We start from the raw sequence: 18,840 nt of genomic DNA, 5'->3' as shown, positions 1-18,840 counted from the left end.
GATCCAGGAAAATATTTAGGCACACGCTTAAGTTTAAGCACACAAGTAATCCTTCAGTAAGACTACTTATACTAAAAACAGGCATATGCCTTTCAAGATCACACCATCTTTTACATGTCAGTGTTCACATAAGTATGCATACAGCACATTAGTAGCAAGCATTCTTCAGTCTTGAGACCAGGAATATGTGCCCTTTGAGAGGTAAACAATTTACTCGGTTTTATGGCAGCCACAAATGTGGCTGAAGAGACTGTCTTTCCTATATTTATCATTTAAATGTAATGTTTTGACCTTTTGGCTTTGCCTTCTGCAAGCTCTTTTCTCCTCTGCCATTCTGGACTGCTTCCTTTCGTAATTCCCAAGACCTTTGTTAAGTGCTCATTTCCAAAGGCTGCATCTGGAGTGTGATCTTCTCATTTGTCCATATCCATGTCAGTTTTTGGTGAGACCTCACTTCCACACATCCTTGAAATGCAATTTTGTGTCTTTTGGGTCTTTTTCCAGATGCCAGTTTGTCATAGAGAATGTCATTATTCACACCTGCTCAAGCCATGAAGACATCTCTGTTTGAGAATTGTTTGCTTGCTGGCTCTGCTGGCCCATGTGATCACTTCAATGTTAATGACACTCCTTCCAGGAGATTCCAAATTTTCAACAAAGGCAACAGATGAAAGCTGCTGAGCCTCTTTTCCTGATGAGAGTATAAGGTCCATGTGTCATACCTCTTCAAAATTGGGCTGATAATACATGCTTGATGCACACAGATCTTTGTGTGTTCTCTCGGTTTCTTCTTTTACTATACCCTCTTGTTCCATCTAAACTTTATTGTGGCAGATTTTCTAATGCAGATATTGAGTTCCGTTTCAAGTGAAAAATTGACTACAATAGTGGTCCTCAAGTATGTGAACACCAATCGCCACTTCAGGTTCATAGTGGTTGATCTTTATGGAGCGTGCTTCCTCAACTCCTTGGCACATTGTTTCTTTTAGACTTATAATAAGTCTAGAATCTTGGCAGGCTTTGGAAAAACTGTCCCCAAGGCTTTGAAAGGGAACTTTTTTGGACGTTGTCACTGTTGCATCATCATCAAGGAGGAAGTGTTGGATAAAGGCCTCCTAAGTCTTGGTTTTTGATCTGAGTCCTGCAAGACTGAACTACTTTCCATAAGATCTTGTGTGCAAGTAGATTCCCTCAGCTCAGGAACATAACCGCCATACTGGGTCAGACCAACGGTCCACCCGGTCCAGTATCCTGTCTGCTGACAGTGGCCAATACCAGGTGCCCCAGAGGGAGGGAACAGAACAGATAATCCTCACATGATCCCTCCCCTGGAACCAAAAGCTTGTTTCAGTTGCAGGGAGAAGAAGATCCCAAACAGAGTTATGTACTTGTCCCAACTTTATATTTCACTCCACTAAGAATCTGGAAAGCCTCAGAGACTAAGTCATTATATTGGACTGTGCCGTTCATGTTTTCATTTAAGTATCGAATCATGATTAAGAACTTGTGGGGACAGACAATCTTTCATGAAATTGCAGGCAGTCCACTTCTAGTGACAGTCAAAAGTCTTTTGTGAGGTTGATGAAGGCTATGTAAAGGGGCTTTTCTTGTTCTTTGTGTTTCTCTTGTGTAATTGTCTCAGTGAGAAGATCATGTCAATAGTAGACCTTTCAGCTCTGAAGCCGCACTTTGATTCAGGATAGATTCTGTCTACAGGGGTTGAAGTCTGTTCAGGACAACTCAGGCAAAGACTTTCCCCATAATTCTAAGAAGGGAAATGCCACAATAGTTTTTACAGTTACACATGTCACCCTTGTTTTTTATAGATGATCTTGGCATCTCCCATTTCTTGTGTTACTTCACCTTCTTTCCAGCAGTTGAGGGGCGTGGCCTCCGGTCCCAGTTCTATGCCCTGCCCCTAGGGTGTACATGGCCCTTGCAGCCCAACCCAAAAACACCCTTCCCCTGTATTAGGTTACAGGCATCCCTTAAAGCATAGCCCCAAAGTTCATGTACCTCTATCAGGGTATATATGGCACCTGCGGCCCAGTCACAAGAAAAGTCCCTCCTGGCCAGGGGTGATTGTCCAGGGTAGGGAAAGTATCAGAGGGGTAGCCGTGTTAGTCTGAATCTGCAAAAGCGACGAGGAGTCCTGTGGCACCTTATAGACTAACTGAAGTGTAGGAGCATAAGCTTTCGTGGGCAAAGACCCACTTCGTCAGATGCATCTGACGAAGTGGGTCTTTGCCCACGAAAGCTTATGCTCCTACACTTCAGTTAGTCTATAAGGTGCCACAGGACTCCTCGTCGCTTTTGCAGGGTAGGGAAAAGGGTGGTAGGGGGACCCGGGCCCTCCCTCTCCACCGAGTCCCAGCCCAGGGCCCTTTAGGCAGACACTATTGCTCCTGCCTGCTCGGTGGGGAATCCGGCCAATACACACTGAGCCACATTATCAGTCCTCTGCCCTGCGCTGCTTCCTACCGCACCCTGGTACTCCTGTAGTCTGCTGACCTCCCGGACTGGTCCTTATCAGGGCTGGCACTGGGGCTGCAGGCACTCCTGCCTCCCAGGAGGTGGCAGCTGCTGGCTCAACTCCGGGGTCAGCTGTGGGCGCGACTCAGGTCTCAGCTGCTGCAGAAACAGAGGTGCGGCCTGACCTACTCCTTCCCCCAGTGGCCTTCCTTGCTGCAAGGCTCTTTCTTCTTTTATACTTGGGCTCTTCTGGGAGCATGCCCAGCAAAGCTGGATGGGTGGAGCCTTCTCAGCCAGCTGGGCCTGGGCTACTCCCTGCCCTTCAGTGTGGGGCCTGTCTGCCCCATCACACCAGCACAGGCAGAGCAACTCATGAAGACATTGCAGTAGAAAAGGTTTCCCGCATTTTATGACTTCTGACAGTATGCAGTCTTTTCCAGGGGCCTTTCCATTGGGGAAGCCATTTATAGCAATGTTTAGCTCCTTCACAGTTGGTTCATTGTCATGTTCATAACTGGCAGGGTTTTGATGGCCTACGCCCGTAATGATATTTTCATGAGAGTAAAGTTCAGAGCAACGTTCTGCCCAGTTATGCATCTGTTTGGTGCAGTCATTGATTATTTCCTCTGTTGTTGATTTCAGTGGAGCTGTCTTCTTTGAAGTTGTACCCAAGGCTTTCTTGATCCCCTCGTATGTGTTTCTGATGTTGTCTGTATCAGCAGCTACTTGGATGCTTTTGCATAATCATTGGCATAGAGCTGAGCAGTTTGTTTTATCTCAGTTCTTTCTTCTATTAATGCATATAAGTTTTTTTTTTCATTTGGATCTTTCCTGTAATTGGTTTGGGCTGTGTGTTTGGCCTCTATGACTGGTGTCAACATGCTGGAATATGCATCAAACCAGTCATTGTTCTTGTTTTCCTTCTTCCCAAAGACTGACAGAGCTGCGTCATAGATTGTGTTCAAAGTTGCTCCAGCTTCAGCTGGGCACGAGTGGCACAGTGACCGGTGTCGAGGGCTCGTTGTAGTATGTTCTTGTACTGCTGTGATACTGCTTGAGCTGTTATGGCGCTGATTGGGCAGGGAGTGGACTCAATGACCTCCTGAGGTCTCTTCCAGCCCTGTGGTTCTATGATGTTCACATGAGGACATCCTTTTACTTTAGATCTGAGTATTTTCTTTGGTTTAGGTCTGAACTTGCTGCACAGAGAGGTCTCTGCCACAAACAATACTGTGATAACTGCAGGTAACTAGGACAATATTAAGGTTTGGTATATCTTGAGATAAGATCCAGTTGGTGTCAGTGGCTAGATTTGGAATGTTTCTAAGACACTTTTGTATTGCAGCTTTGTCTGGAAGAATGAGTTTGTTTTTCAGAGGACAACAGGAACAAAATTCCAGAAAACTCAGACCATTTCATTCATTTTACCAGTTCCATGTTGACCAAGACAGCTGATCTATGCTACATGATCGCTCTCATCCTTGCATTGAAGTCCCATAGCAAGAACACATATTCATGTTTCATAATCTTGCGGATGGTGGTATTCAATTGGTCATAGAACTGGTCCTTGATGACAGAAGATGAGGAAAGCATACATCACAAGCACCCAATGTACAGGTTTCTCCGCCCTACACTCTCCTGGTCCTCTTTGTTCTTGCAGAAAAACTGATAATAGAGGCTGCAAGAGCAACAGCAATTCATGAAAGTACTGTATAGCAAAAGTAGAAATATGGATGAAATATTGATATCTTGTAGTAATACACTGGGATACATGTTTTCTTAAAAATTACTGCCGTTACATTAAAATAGACTGAAGAAAGATATTTGTCTTTTCAGTAATATGATTCTAACAGGAACATGTATTGATATTTATACTGATACGCATGTGAATACAGCAACATTATTATTTTTTCGTGCACTCATGATTAAGATGCATCCTTCCAGTCTCTCTCCTGAAGCAGAACAAACAGATGCTGGTCTTGTTTGAATGGCTGATCTAAAGAAAGAGAAAAGGAGAGAGATTACGTTACTAAATATTGTCCTTGCTCTTGTAAAATGCACAGTGCCCTTGTCAGCAAGTCTGAGGTTGCATGATGATTCTTGGTGTGGCTTATTTTATTTGAAAATGAGTAATTTTTCCCAGGGTAATAGGTTATACCTGTCGTTTCCAAAAGGGAAAAACATTATCTAGAAAATAACAGATCTGTGAGTGTGATCTCAATAGTATAAAGGATATTAGCACAAATTATGAAGGAAAGAATAATCAGATTCATAAAGGTAAGTGGGATATAATGTAACATGGACTTATTAGAAGTAGATCATATCAACCTAACATGCTTTTCCTCTTGAGAAAATCAATATTTTTGTTGATGACCTTGAAACAAAAAAATGTGCTGATGAAATTTGCTGATGATACAAAGTTCAGAGACCTCATCAGGTAGAACTCGACAGCACTGAGACTCACTTCCAGTTTCTGTTTTGTATTTCTAAAGATCGTGCTACAGGGTTTCAGCCAGCCACTGAAGGGGTCATTATGGTTCTTAACCCAGTGTATAGTGTGAGAGCCTTTTTTTAATCTCCTTTCTCTGAGGCATCAGGGATGGCCATGGCTAGAGATGGAATATTGTGGGGGTGGGCCAGGGCTCTGAGTTGGCACCGAAAATTCTCTCTCAGGTGTGTGGCTGGCTGACTCTTGCTTACATACTCAGGGTCTAACTCAGGTGCGGGCAAAATGCAGTAATTCCTAATTTAACACTATAGATGCATTTCTGAAAATGTTTGTGCTAAGCGAAAATGTGCTATCCGGGGTCAATTTTCCCATTAAAAATAATGGAAAAGGTGGGGGTTGCATTTCAGGCTGTGGTGGCAAAGTCAATTTTTTGTTGGTGCTGTGTCGTCAGCGTCAACATTAGATATCTAGCAACACAAGTCGCCGCGGTTTGTTAAAACACAAAGATAAACATGAGTGAGCAGAGAAGCGCTGTGACCATGTGTATTCATTCGCTCATGCGTATTACCACTGTTTTCACCAACTTATATTGCCATGCAAACTAGTCTGCCACTTGATTATTTTCGTGTTATTTCGGGGATGGTCGTGTTATTCGAAAAACATTCCCAAAAAAAAATCATGCTATTGCGAAAATGTGTTAAGCAGGCACGTGTTAAACGAGCAATTACTGTATGGCCCAAGGGCCGGATCCGGCCAGACAAACCACTGGAGCCAGCCAACTCCTGTCCTGCAGCCCTGTGGGAGCCTTCAGCAGGCTCCCTGCCTGCTACTCAAAGCAGCTGGCTGCAGGGGCCATGTGCGTTTCTGCATCCCGGATGCCCCTGGGAGGGCTTCACAGCTGCCCCCATCCCAGCACAATCTCACAACTCCCATTGGCTGGAAGACACACACACACACACGGACCCCCCAGCCAGCTGCTTTGAGTGGCGTGGAGAAGGGGGGCGGCAGGCAGGGAACCTATATGAAGGTCCCATTTGGTTACTGTCCAGGAGCCATTTAAAGTAAGTGCTTCCCAGCCAGAACCTGCACCTGGTACTTCCTTCCACATCCCAAGCACCCACCCCAGGTCATAACCCAAATCCTCTGCACCCTTACTCCTGCACCCATATCCCCTCCTGCATCCCAGTTCCCTACCCAGACCTCCCTTCTGCACCCAACCACCATTCCAGACCCTGCTCCTCTTCCATTAATATAATAGAAGAGTGTAGCCCTGATCACTTACCAAATTCTTGGAGTGCCCTCCCCCCATCAAAAATTATTGCCCTCCCCTTGCCTAATTGCATGCCATGTGGAGTTTGAGAGAGAGTTTTCCCCAAGACTGTCAGTGACCTTTGTAGTTTTTTGTTTTTCTCTGCAGTATGTAGATGCAAGTATCTAAATATGTCTCATTGAATCATTTCCCTACTCTGTGCCAGTGCACCTTCCTCCCCTCGTTCTCTGCTGGTAGCACACAATAATCTAGTCTCCCATGAGCTATAACACAGGAGACTAGATTTTGGTGATTAGGTTTAATGTGTGTGTGCTGGGTGGTATTGGTGGTCTGGGGTACAGAGGAGGTCAGACTAAATGATCAAGTGATCCCTTCTGCCGTAAACTCTCTAACTCTTGGAGAAATATTGGTATCTTTAAACTTACTTCGTTTTTCTGACAGCTTTGGGAAAATATGTTTAACATGCCAGTTTTAAAGAATGTTTTCAAATTATGGCCAGGCTATATATGTGTAAGAGGTAACATCATTTGGAAATAGCCTGCAGGAAAATGCTCTCCTAACTATTTAAATGCAGGGTTCGTGCAGTTAACCTTAGTTTACTTTAAAGAAATTAGGCTTTGGAATTCATTGAAATCTAAACATTACACATACAGATGCCACTTTACTGTGATTAAGCATTGACGTGACGACCCTGGTTTTACCAAGGGAAATGACTTGTGATCTTGCTTTCCATTGCTGAAACAAATGATGCCATATTATCCTGTTCATTGCTGTCACTTTAATATGTGTGAAAGTGAACCCACAGACTCTGCTATCTCATATGCCATCGCTGAATATGAATGCGTCAGACCTTTTTGGCAGCACTGTGTTTCCTACCCTTAGAGTTCCTAACTTTTCCAACATTTATTTTCCTTCCTAGAAAGAAGGAAGCAGCTGGCATATTCTTTCCATAAGCTGCAGGCAAGAGGCAACATCTCTTTGTTCCAGCATTTTATGTTAGAAGATAGTCATAATTTAACAATGTTTCCACTAAGTATAATGTGGGGTTTGCCTATTGATATATTGTGTATAACCCAACCCTTATCCTATCATGCTGTTTACTCTTACTGTTTCTACTGTATTCTACTCTTATTTTGGCTTTGGGGATTTTGCTGTGCATACCTTGGTAGGTAAAGATAATTTTGCTTGTGAACTGACAGATTTTTGGTGGGGACTAGCAGCAGTGAAAGTAACTTAAATTTTCTTACCGGTACTGTCCTATTGCAACCTGGGTTCCTGCCAGTTCTTTAAATAGCTCCCTGCTGGTTTTTGCCGCAGCTCAGCCAGCTCTTGCCGTAGCTGCGCACAAGAGCGCACCCTCTTACTTTCACCTCTGGGGACCACTTAATTTTTTGTTCTTTGCTACAGTGTCAGAATGAATTGTCAGCTTCATCTGCAGCCTGTAGGTGACTTTTGATAGCTATTGATTTATAGTGTGAATATCATTTTCCAGACCAGAAATGAGGACTGTCAGTGGGGTGCATCTTACACAAAATCCTGCCCCTCTTGACAAGACTCACGTTGCCGTCACTGAGCTATGAGTTGTCCCTATATTTATAGCTCCATGATTGTTTGATCTTTTCATAGTCGTATCACAGGTATACCTAAATTCCTTTAAGAGAGAGGGGTCCAGCCCACCTGTGCTTAATTAGGAAGGCTCCTTATGGGCCTCAGGAGCAGAAATCCTAGAAATCTGTTTGCTATGGGAAAATGTGGCAAAATATGAAATTTGCATTTTTAGAAACTCTTCAGATTTTTTTTATGTTGTGTGAAAAAAAAATACATATTAACTAATCACTACATTTTACTGAAAGTGCCAGTGTCATTTATTTGGTGAGTACAACCTTACCCTCTTGTGGTTGATTTTTGTTTGTGCTTTAAATTTACATAGCTAAACACACTCAAGCATACTGCTTCTAGTGTATAGAGGTTACTCAGTGGTATAAAGGGGTTTAGATTTTAATGGCTCTCAAATTTCACTTCATCTTCAAGAGGTGAGTAGTTAAAGTTATGAAAACATGGTGAAAACTTTAAACTTCCCCCTTAAGACCATGTCACTACGTCTGGCAAGAGAAACATTTCATGTTAATGGTAATGTGCTTCTCTGTACTGTGTGCAGAGAGACTTTAGATTACGTTTGATGGCAGGCAACTGTAGAACACATGGAAAGCGCTAAGCCCAAACTGAAACAAAAAAAGAGAGGCAGAAACAGCAAGGCCATTGATAATTGTGTACTGTGACTGAACCATTCCAGCATTTTTGTACATTAAAAAAACCAATTTTCTGACTGTATATAATACAGACTGAAGTATCTGGAATATGTAAGAAATACAAATTGCGATTCTATTAATTTTATTATAATGATTGGTGGCACTGGTAGGCTTCAGACTTGCTTAAAATTGTAAATATACCAATAAAACATTGAGTTCAGTTGATACCTATATATATTGTGGCTAGGGAAACTAAAGATTCAAATTCCTTTTTAAATGTGGAAAAACACAGACTTTTTTTTTATCCGAGCATTTTTGGGTGTTTATCAGGGAAATCTAGGTCCATGCTCATGAAGGACACCTGGTTCCTATAAAGGACAGCAAGGAAGTGAGAGAAAGCTGCTTAGAGCCAGAAAGGCTCTCTGACAGAAACCCAGGATACCTGGGGAGATGAAATGGGAAGAAGATTGAAGGCTCCCATGAGGGTTCCCTAGAGAAGAACAAGAATGCGAAACTGATTGAGGTAACAGTTGAACATGAGTTCAGATTGGGACAGAGAATATTCTCATAACTCTGACAGATAATGTAAAATAAGTATCATTCTGCTATTGGAGTACTAGATTTAGTTTTAATATTGGTTGTATATGTTCTTAGTTATTTTTCATTAACTTTTATTCTTATCGTTAGAATTTGTGGGAGGAAGGAACACTCTTAGCGGCAGCCACAAAGTCATAATTACCGTTTTCACATATTTAAGGGTCACCCAAATGAATAGAGCCATTCACACATCTCAGAGCTATTGTTTCATGCTGAATCTATCCCCACGGAGTATTCTGATTTAGCTGAGAACATCTTATTGAGATCACCGTGTCACTTCACACCTTTCCAAGCCTCCTATGCTATGTATAAATGTGAAGAGCCTCTTCCACATAAGTTAGGCCCCTAATCCATCTGTATTCCCTCTAGCTGAGTAACTATACCTGTCCTCAATGGTGGAGCATCCTGGCAGAGCTGTGACTGTGATATGAAGAAAAGTGCACGTGCACCTTGAAGGACCAAATATGTCTCATGTTTGCATTGAATTTTGTATCTTTTGGTATTAGAGGTACACAAGGATGTCTTCTGGCCGTGGGAATAGTCAGCAGTATGGTGCCTTATATGACAACAGTCTCCAGGGGTGACTGAAGACAGTGTCCCAGAAAGAGTACTGAGGAGAAGGATGAAGCAAGTCCAGGGTGGTTTGTAGGGATGTCAACGTTTAATTAACTGATAAGCCTGGGCAGCACACACATGCAGAGCTGTATGGCCAAGCATCTGCCTAGGAGCAAAGAGACACGTCACCACATCCAGGGAGCACCCTGAGGTAAGTGCCACCTGGATCCCACTTCCTACACTTTCTCCCACACCCCAATCCTCTGCCATCCTCTGAGCCGCCTCCCACACCCAAACTCCCTCCAAGAGCCTATCCCCTGCCTTCCTTTCCTATCCTTGAGCCCCTAAGCACATTCAAACACTGGAGCCCACATTCCAGCCTGAGACTCCCCTACACCTTGAACCCCTCATTTCTGACCCTGCCCAGAAGCCTATGTCCCCTTTCACTCCCAAAGCCCTGCCTCAGTCCAGAGCCCCCATCCTGGAGACTCTTCCTGCACCCTAAACTGCTCATCTCTGGCCACACGCAGGGCCTACACTTCGCCTCCTGCATCAGCCTAGAGCAGGGGTGGGCAATCATTTTTGACCAGGGGCCACTTCAGAAATTCAGAAGAGGCCCCAGGCTGCATCAGAAGAGGCGGGGCCAAGACCCTGATTGGGGGTGGGGGAGTGCGTAAAGTCTTCTCCCCCCCCCCCCACCCCCGAGAGAACTGCCAGCTGTTCTGAACAGCTAGTGGTTCCTTCTAGATACCCGTGCCCCTGGCCGTGGAAGGAGACTTTGACCTTGGGGACAGCAGGGGAGAAACACACAATCAGGGCCTCTGGAGGGGGAGCACATGAAGTCTTTCACTTCCTGCCCCACCCGGCAAGGGAGCACCATGCTTACAGGCAACCACCAGCTGAGCAGCAGTTGGCAGTTGACTTTTAACTGCTGAACCCCTTGCAGGGCAGGAGGAAACCTCACGTGCTCCCCCTGCCTCCAGGCCAGTCAGCACCGTGCACTCTTTGCAGGGTGAGGGAAGGGCAGGAGGAGACTTTGTATGCTTCCCCCATGCCCCAGGCCCTGATTGGCCTGGGGGTGGGGAGAGCGGCAGGGCCTCCGCAGGTCAGATCCAGCCCATGGAGGCCCTTTTGTCCGCCTATGGCCTAGAGCACCCTCCCACATCCTGACTCTCTCATTTCTGATCCCATCCCAGAGCCTGCACTCCCAGTCAGAGCCCTCACCCCCTTCTGCACCCCAACCTCCTGCCCCAGCCCAGTAAAAATGAGAGAGAGTGGGTAGGTGAGAGTGAGTGATGGATGAAACTGAAAACGCCATGATCTCAGCTCTCATGGTGGCTTTGTACCTCTCCCATTCTGCAGAGAATCTGGCCAGTCAGAAATTATTGTTGTTCTTCGAGTAGTGACCCCATGGGTGCTCCACTCTAGTGAAGGGTTGCCCTGAGCCACAGATCAGAGCTTTGTACAGCAGTTTCCCCTGTTGAGCCACGCATGCCCAGGAGGTGTCTCGAGCCCTTCCCGCCTCCTGAAGCGCGCGGCTCCACCCCCTCCCTTTCAGTTCCTCTTTAACCACCCTCGTCAGCGGATGGAGCAAACTGGAGCTCCCTGTCAAGACTCTCTGACTACTCTCCCTCTAGGTAGTTTAGGCATAGTTGTTTCCCCTGTTATATTCCAAGTTAGCTTTTCCTTGTTTCTTTCTTCCCCCCGCCCCCTCCCAAAAAAACCAACAACTAGTAATAGGAAGAATAGACTTAACAAAATCCCCCCTCGGGGGGGGGGGGGGGGCTTGAACCACTTCAAACCGGGACTCCGATGAACTGGCGTTCTCCTGGCTGTTCAACACAGGAAAGAAAGAAAAGAGATTAAAAAAAAAAAAAAAAAACACCCAACACACGGAAACAGATGACAATGACAATAACAGCAAAATAAATAGAACAAACTCAAGGAGGAGAGAACCGGCCATGTCCGGCTCCTCAGGCTTTAAAAAATGTGATTAATGCCAGCATCCTATGCCGGCTTTTGATGGCCATTCAAAGTGCATTCTCTGTTTGGGGGAAACGTACTCTCCCCACAGCTGCACTCATTGCTACAGCTGAGCGGCCCCCAGAGCGCTCCAGGCAGCCGGCATGGCAAGAAAAGCCAACGCTGATTCAAACCATGGTGACGCTTCTAGCCCCGGCGCTGCTTCAAGCCTCAGCGGCGCCGAAAGCCCCAGAACAGCTTAAAGCTGCAGTGCCAATTAAAGCCACGGCACCGCAGCAAAATGAGGTCCAACCTGCTAAGCGGCGGGCACCAGCTACAGCTAAGCAGCATGATGCTGCACTGATGCTGCCAGCACAGCCAGACAAGCAGCCAGATGAGGCTGCTAGGGATCAGCCCCAGCAGGAAACTGACTCACACAGCAGGCATCACTATCCATGCCTGCCTTCTACGTCTTACTCCCCTGGGAGGTCTCCATCAAGGCAATCCACTCCCAGGTCTATGTCACCTTTATCCTTTCAAGATGCTCCTCTTCCTGAGGATGACCGTCACACGGTCTATTCCTCGCGACATGCATCACCTAGGAAGTCTCGCTCCCATCATTACAGAGCACCACAACAAACCCATAGCACCCATACTGGCCTTACCCACCTTCACCTTATCCACCACAATGGGGACCCTGGGAACACTGGGAGCCATACGGATGCCACTCCCTAGCTCGCTCCACTCCATCCCGAAGAAGGTTGCCTCGGCCACAGCCCCTACCTCCAGCAAGTCTTTCAGAGGAAGAGGCGGAACGAATCTCAGACAATGAATCAGACATTCATTCAATAAATGTCACATACTTTGATGCCCTCGATGCACAACCAGATGATGCCATAGTGCCATCAGACTCTGGAGTAATTGACGATCTAAAACAGTTCCAGGAACTATTCAAGAGAGTAGCGACAAGCCAGAACGTCTCCCTGCAAGAGGTGCAGAAGAAACCATACCAATTGCTAAAAAATCTCCATCCTACACTACATAGCAAGATTGCTCTGCCCATAGACGAGACAATAATGGAGACCTCAGAAGACCTGTGGAAAACACCCACATCCATTCAACCAACTAATAAGAAAATCAACAGAAAGTACTTTGTCCCCTCAAAAGACAGTGACTTTCTCTTCACGCACCCACAGCCTAATTCATTAGTCGTAGACTCAGCACAACAACATGCAAATCTCCCACAATACAGGAGGGGCAACGCAGACAAAGACCACAAAAAGTTGGTCTCCTTTGACAAGAAAGTATACTCCTCTTCCACCCTACAACTCAGAATATCGAATTACTCTGCTCTCTTAGCAAATCATGACTTTGACAGTTACTCGAAACTGGGAGAACTGATGCCACATCTCTCTGAGTCCAAAAGATCCATCTTGAAAGCAATAGTTCATGAGGGCCATATGATCGCCCGCACCACTCTCCAAACCGCAATGGATGTTGCTGACACTGCAGCCCGAATTACAGCTACAGCGGTGGTGCTGTATAGAGCTTCTTGGCTCCAGTCGTCTGGAGTTCCCCGCGAACTCCAGCCCAAAGTGGAAGATTGGCCATTTGACAAGCAAAAGCTATTTGCAGCTACTACAGATGAAATGCTCCATAACAGCAAAAATTCTAAGTCCACATTTCGCACATTGGGCATGTACACGCCACCCTACAAACGCAGACGATACACCCCATATAACTCATACAACCGATACGGGCGATACAATAGACCACAGAGGCCTTATGAGGACACCAGACCAAGACAATGAGGTCCCAGAAGGTGCCACAACCAGGCCCGCCCACCAACTACCCAACCATCTAAGCAACAAATTTGAAGATTTGGTCAAGGGCCTGCAACACCTCTCTTACGATCTAGCACCAGTTCAACATGGCCATCTATTCACCCACCGTTTGCTACACCATCCCATTTACCTCTATCCCCCCTACCTTTCTCCCTATCTCATCCCTCTTCAGGGACCACTTTAAAAACCCTTCTAAAACAAGAGATCGATCGACTCCTTGTCATCGGAGCTATAGAATGGGTACCCCGAGAGTTCCACGGGAGAGGGTTTTACTCAAACTATTTCTTAACCGAGAAACTAACGGGGGGTTGGGGACCTATATTGGACCTCCGCAAACTGAACAAGTTTCTCAAGAAACAGCATTTCAAGATGGTCACTCTCTCCGCAATCATTCCTGCGCTAGATCAAGGGGACTGGTTTGCAGCCCTCGACCTCCAAGATGCCTATTTCCATATAACCATCCACCCCTCCCACAGACGCTACCTATGCTTTGCACTCGGACCAGACCACTTCCAGTACAAGGTTCTCCCTTTCAGTGTCTCATCAGCTCCACGGGTATTTTTGAAGGTACTGGAGGTCGTAGCTGCATATCTCGTATGGCAGAATGTCATCATATTCTCCTATCTGGACGACTGCCTTCTAAAGGCATCCTTGTATGCCGAAACCACCTTTATGATACATACAACCACGGCCCTCCTCAGTCGTGTAGGCCTTCTAATCAACCAAGATAAATCAACTTTGCACCCAGTTCAAGATCTAGAGTTCATTGGTGCATGCCTGGACTCAGTATGCCTGAGCATACCTCATTCAAGATCTAGAGTTCATTGGTGCACGCCTGGACTAGGTATGCCTGAGCATACCTACCTCAACAATGTTTTGCAATTATACAGGAAATTATAAGCAGGATGCTCACAATTCCTACCACCACAATACTTACATGCCTCCGACTAATGGGACACATGGCTTCCACCACCTACATAGTCCACCATGCTCGCCTACACTTTCGATGCTTTCAGCTCTGGGTGGCAACCGTTTACATCCCATCACGACACCCTCGAAACAAAAGGGTTACTATCCCACCAAACGTGCTCGCATCCTTACGATGGGGGACAGTGCCAAACAATCTTCTGGCGGGGGTTCCATTCCATCAAATTGAACCCAGTATCCAAATCACCACAGATGCTTCCCTGCTTGGCTGGGGGGCACATATGGACGGTCACGAAGTTCAAAGCAGGTGGTCCCCAAACGAGACATTCTTACATATCAATCTCCTCGAATTGAGGGCAGTAAGGAATGCCTGTGCACACTTTGCCTCCGACATCGCCAATCATATAGTCCGCATCCTAACGGACAACATCTGCACGATGTTCTACATAAACAGGGCCGAGCCTGCTCCCGCTCTTTATGCGCGGAGGCTATTCGCCTGTGGAATTCGTGCATCCGCAACCAAGTCACCCTTATAGCATCCTACCTGCCCGGGATGAACAACACCAAAGCAGACTCCCTCAGTCGAAACTTCACCTTAGACCACGAATGGGAGTTACATACGGAGGTCACAAACTCAATTTTCCACCAATGGGGATGGCCATCTATAAAACCTCTTTGCTTCTACCCAGAACACCAAATGTCCACAATTCTGCTCACGTGTGGGACTTGGAAAACACTCTCTGGGGAATGCCTTCCTAATCAAATGGACAGCCCCCCTACACTATGCCTTTTCCCCCCATACTGCTCATCCCAAGAGTTCTACGCAAGATCCTGAGAGACAAAGCCCTAGTCATCCTGATTGCGCCATCATGGTCTCGCCAAACCTGGTACCCATACCTTCACAGGCTAGCGGTCCAGCCTCCCCATCCACTACCATACCGGATAGACCTACTATCTCAGGACGACGACAGGATACTGCATCCACAACTCAGTACCCTGCATCTTCAGGCATGCCTTCTCTCTGGTTCTCAGAGATAGAAGATCGCTGTTTCCAGTGAGTAAAAGACATCCTCCTCCATAGCAGGAGGCAGTCTACTTGGAAAACTTACCAATAGAAACGGACACGATTCTGTCACTGGTGTCAGCAAGTCAAAGTGAAGCCCCCCGTGCCTCTCCACTTAATACCATCCTAGACTACATTCTGGACCTTAAAGCATCAGGACTGTCAATCTCCTCTATAAGAGTACACCTCTCTGCGATAGCTACATTTCATACCTTGGTGGACGGCTTCTCCATTTTTAACCATCCTATCATGAAGAGATTCCTCAAGGGACTCCAGAATGTGTACCCACCATATAAGGCCCCACCCCCTTTGTGGGACCTAAATCTTGTTTTAGACTACCTCACCAGACCTCCTTTTGAGCCATTGGCAACAGTACCACTTTCTTTCCTTTTTATGAAAGTCTGTTTCCTCTTAGCCATCACCTCCGTCAGGAGGGTGAGCGAATTCAGAGCATTAATGTCAGAACCTCCTTACACAGTTTTCACGAAGGATAGGGTCATACTTAGACCCCACCCGACGTTTTTGCCGAAGGTCTGTACAGAATTCCATCTCAACGAACCAATCGTATTACCTACCTTTTTCCCAAAACCGCATTCTTCACAGACAGACACCAGCCTGCATACTCTGGACATCCGGAGGGCTCTGACCTTCTTCCTAAAAAGAACAAAACCATTTTGTGAATCTGAAAGACTTTTTATCTCCATTGCTGAATTATCCAAAGGGACACCAATATCATTGCAACGAATCTCAAAGTGGATATCAACATGCATAATTAAGTGCCAGGGCAATAGACTGCTACGGTGCCTATCACGAGCGCATTCCACTTGAGCCATGGCTGCTTCTACAGCCTTTCTGGGCAACGTCCCCCTTAAGAGACATTTACCGGGCAGCAACATGGTCTTCAGATCACACCTTTGCTAAACATTACGCTATCCTTCCACAACTCAAGAATGATTCAGCAGTTGCCACAGCAGTGCTCTCCACCACTGCCAAACACCAACTCCGGCTCCCTCCAGCCATATATTGAATACTGCTTTGTAGGCACCTAGAGTGGAGCACCCACGGGGACACTATTCAAAGAAGAAAAGGGAGTTACTCACCTCGTGCAGTAACGAGTGTTCTTCGAGATGTGTGTCCCCATGGGTGCTCCACGACCCTCCCTGCCTCCCCTCTGCTTGGAGTCAAAATTACTAGGGCGGAGACGAGGAATTGAAAGGGAGGGGGTTGAGCCATGCACTTCAGGAGGCAGGAAGGGCTCGAGAAGCCTCCTGGGCGTGCGTGGCTCAAGGGGGGAAACTGCTGTACAAAGCTCCAATCTGCGGCTCAGGGTGACCCTTCACCTAGAGTGGAGCACCCATGGGGACACACATCTCGAAGAACACTCGTTACTGCACGAGGTGAGTAACTCCCTTTTGTGTAAGAATCCCCAGGCAACATAGGCCCAGCATAGCTCAAAGGAAATGGATGCTCCCCTGGAGAAAGTGGGTATAGCCAGACCATTTGGTGATTCACTGTGTCAGTACAGCCTCTAAGGCAGCTGGCCATACATTAGAGCAACTTAAGGGGCCTCAATCACACTAGTGTACAATTTGGTGTAACAGCGCTTGGCCTATGCCAGGATTGGAGGAACAAGGAGATGGATCAGTGTTATCTTGGCTACATTCTTTCCAGGATCTTTCCAGTGCCAAGTGTTGTTCAGGTGAACCAAATATTCCAGTCACTGGTGTATAGAAATTCTGTTACATTTCTTTTAATCTCTGTACTGGACACTATACCATCTGTGTTAATCTGAGTCATTGCCGCCTTTCTAAATTTGTGAAGCAAGATTACCCTTCAGAGAGAGAGAGAGAGAGTGTAGGAACAAGAGACCACCCACAACCCTTCTTACTCAGTTTCTAACTCCTCTGCTTATTCACACCTTGTCAGACTCTGATGACATAAAATATTCAGATTCACTTCACACTAAAGATTTTTACTCACAGAGCAACTGAATTCAGTATAAAGAGATGGAGTATGCAGTAAGCAATACAAATCATAGCTCTTCTAGAGAAACTTTCCAAATCACTAGGTAACTAGACTTAAGACCCAGGACTGTGTAAAGTCTAGTCCACCTCTATTGCTGGCAACACCATTATATAATCCCAAGCATAAATTTATCAAGCCAGTCTAGTTACATAAGTTTAGCCCCATATCTTCCCACTAAATCCCTGCCAGTTTCACAGTTTAGCAAAGGTATTTCTTGGGGAGGAGAATGCACAATAATAGCAGGCCACATCCTCATGTACAACCAAAATACATAGCATGACAATTGAGGTGGTACGCAAAGGTTCTTTGTTACACTATCCTAATCCCAATGTTGCTCTCTTCTTGCTCTTCCTTTATTTTCCTTTTGCTCTTAATCTCCCCAGTATAGCCTAAAGAGTACTCTAAGTTAGTCTGGCCTGTAACAGTGCAGGCAAAAATATTAGGCAACAGTGGCATAGGGGAATCCTGGTATGTCTCATTTTTCTTTTCTATGGCAGTCGCAGGTTGACTGTATCACGGATGAACCCTGGGTAGATATTGCTGTCAGGCTGAAGCTTGGGTTATGTGACCCATCTCCCTCCCTGAGCTTCAGAGCTGTAGCTGGAACATGCGCACAGTTGTTTTTAGCAACATAGTTGTCAGACCAAGTCTTTAGTCCTGGGCTCTGAGGCTCACTGCTGCAAGGTTTTGTTGTTGTTGTTTAGAAGTGCCTTATGTCAGTTCAACAGCACCATATGGTCACGTTGGTTGATCCTACCTAGGTTGTGTGGATTGGATTTATGGCCAAAGTGGCTACCCTACATCTAGTGATCTCACTTCAGCAGTGCTTTTCATTCAAGAACCACAGAGCCCTTCACAATTAATTCTCAAAATTGCTGTAAGATAGAAAACCTAAAACCCATATTTCATCTTATCTTGGTTTTTTTTAACAGATATTTATTTCCTTCCTTAATAAGAAAGTGGACCAACATTTCTCCCCCAAAATAACCTTTTAAACATGAAGTTTCTCAGTTAGCTAGGTTACCTATAGGCTGTACTAAAATATGTTTTCCACTTTCATAGGGAGCTTGATTATTTTTCTTATTTGTTATTAATTAGTTTGCATCGTCACTATTTTTTGTTCCATTTTGAGTGCCCTTTTATGTCCATACGTTATGAAAATGCACTTTAGTTTAAACCCTTTACTAAGGAAAACAAATATATCACAGTTTATCTCGAGAAGTAAATATACAGGGCAGAAGAAAATGAGAAAGTGAATGTATTTTTTTACCTGTGTTTTGCAAACATTACTAACAGGAGCAAATCGTCAGATATATTTTGGAGGCTGTATGCAAGAATAAAAGAGTTAGAACATGCATGCATTCTAATGGAAATTAGATATTCCAAATGGATAAAAAGACTTAGACATTCCTAATTAATTCCTGAAG

The 18,840-nt window shown here is 45.5% G+C and overlaps 1 protein-coding gene across 3 annotated transcripts in view; it reads left to right on the top strand.

Moving 5' to 3' along the window:
- The window catches only part of CHN1 (chimerin 1), a 184,364-nt gene that overhangs the window by 88,087 nt on the left and 77,437 nt on the right, over positions 1-18,840 (top strand). The gene's annotated exons all lie outside the window — the stretch shown is intronic.

The sequence above is a fragment of the Pelodiscus sinensis genome, chromosome 7 (assembly GCF_052426305.1).
Source record: "Pelodiscus sinensis isolate ZL-2025 chromosome 7, ASM5242630v1, whole genome shotgun sequence".
NCBI classification, from domain to species: Eukaryota; Metazoa; Chordata; order Testudines; family Trionychidae; genus Pelodiscus; species Pelodiscus sinensis.
Note: the sequence above shows the minus strand (reverse complement) of the source record. Positions and strands in the feature narration are given on the sequence as shown.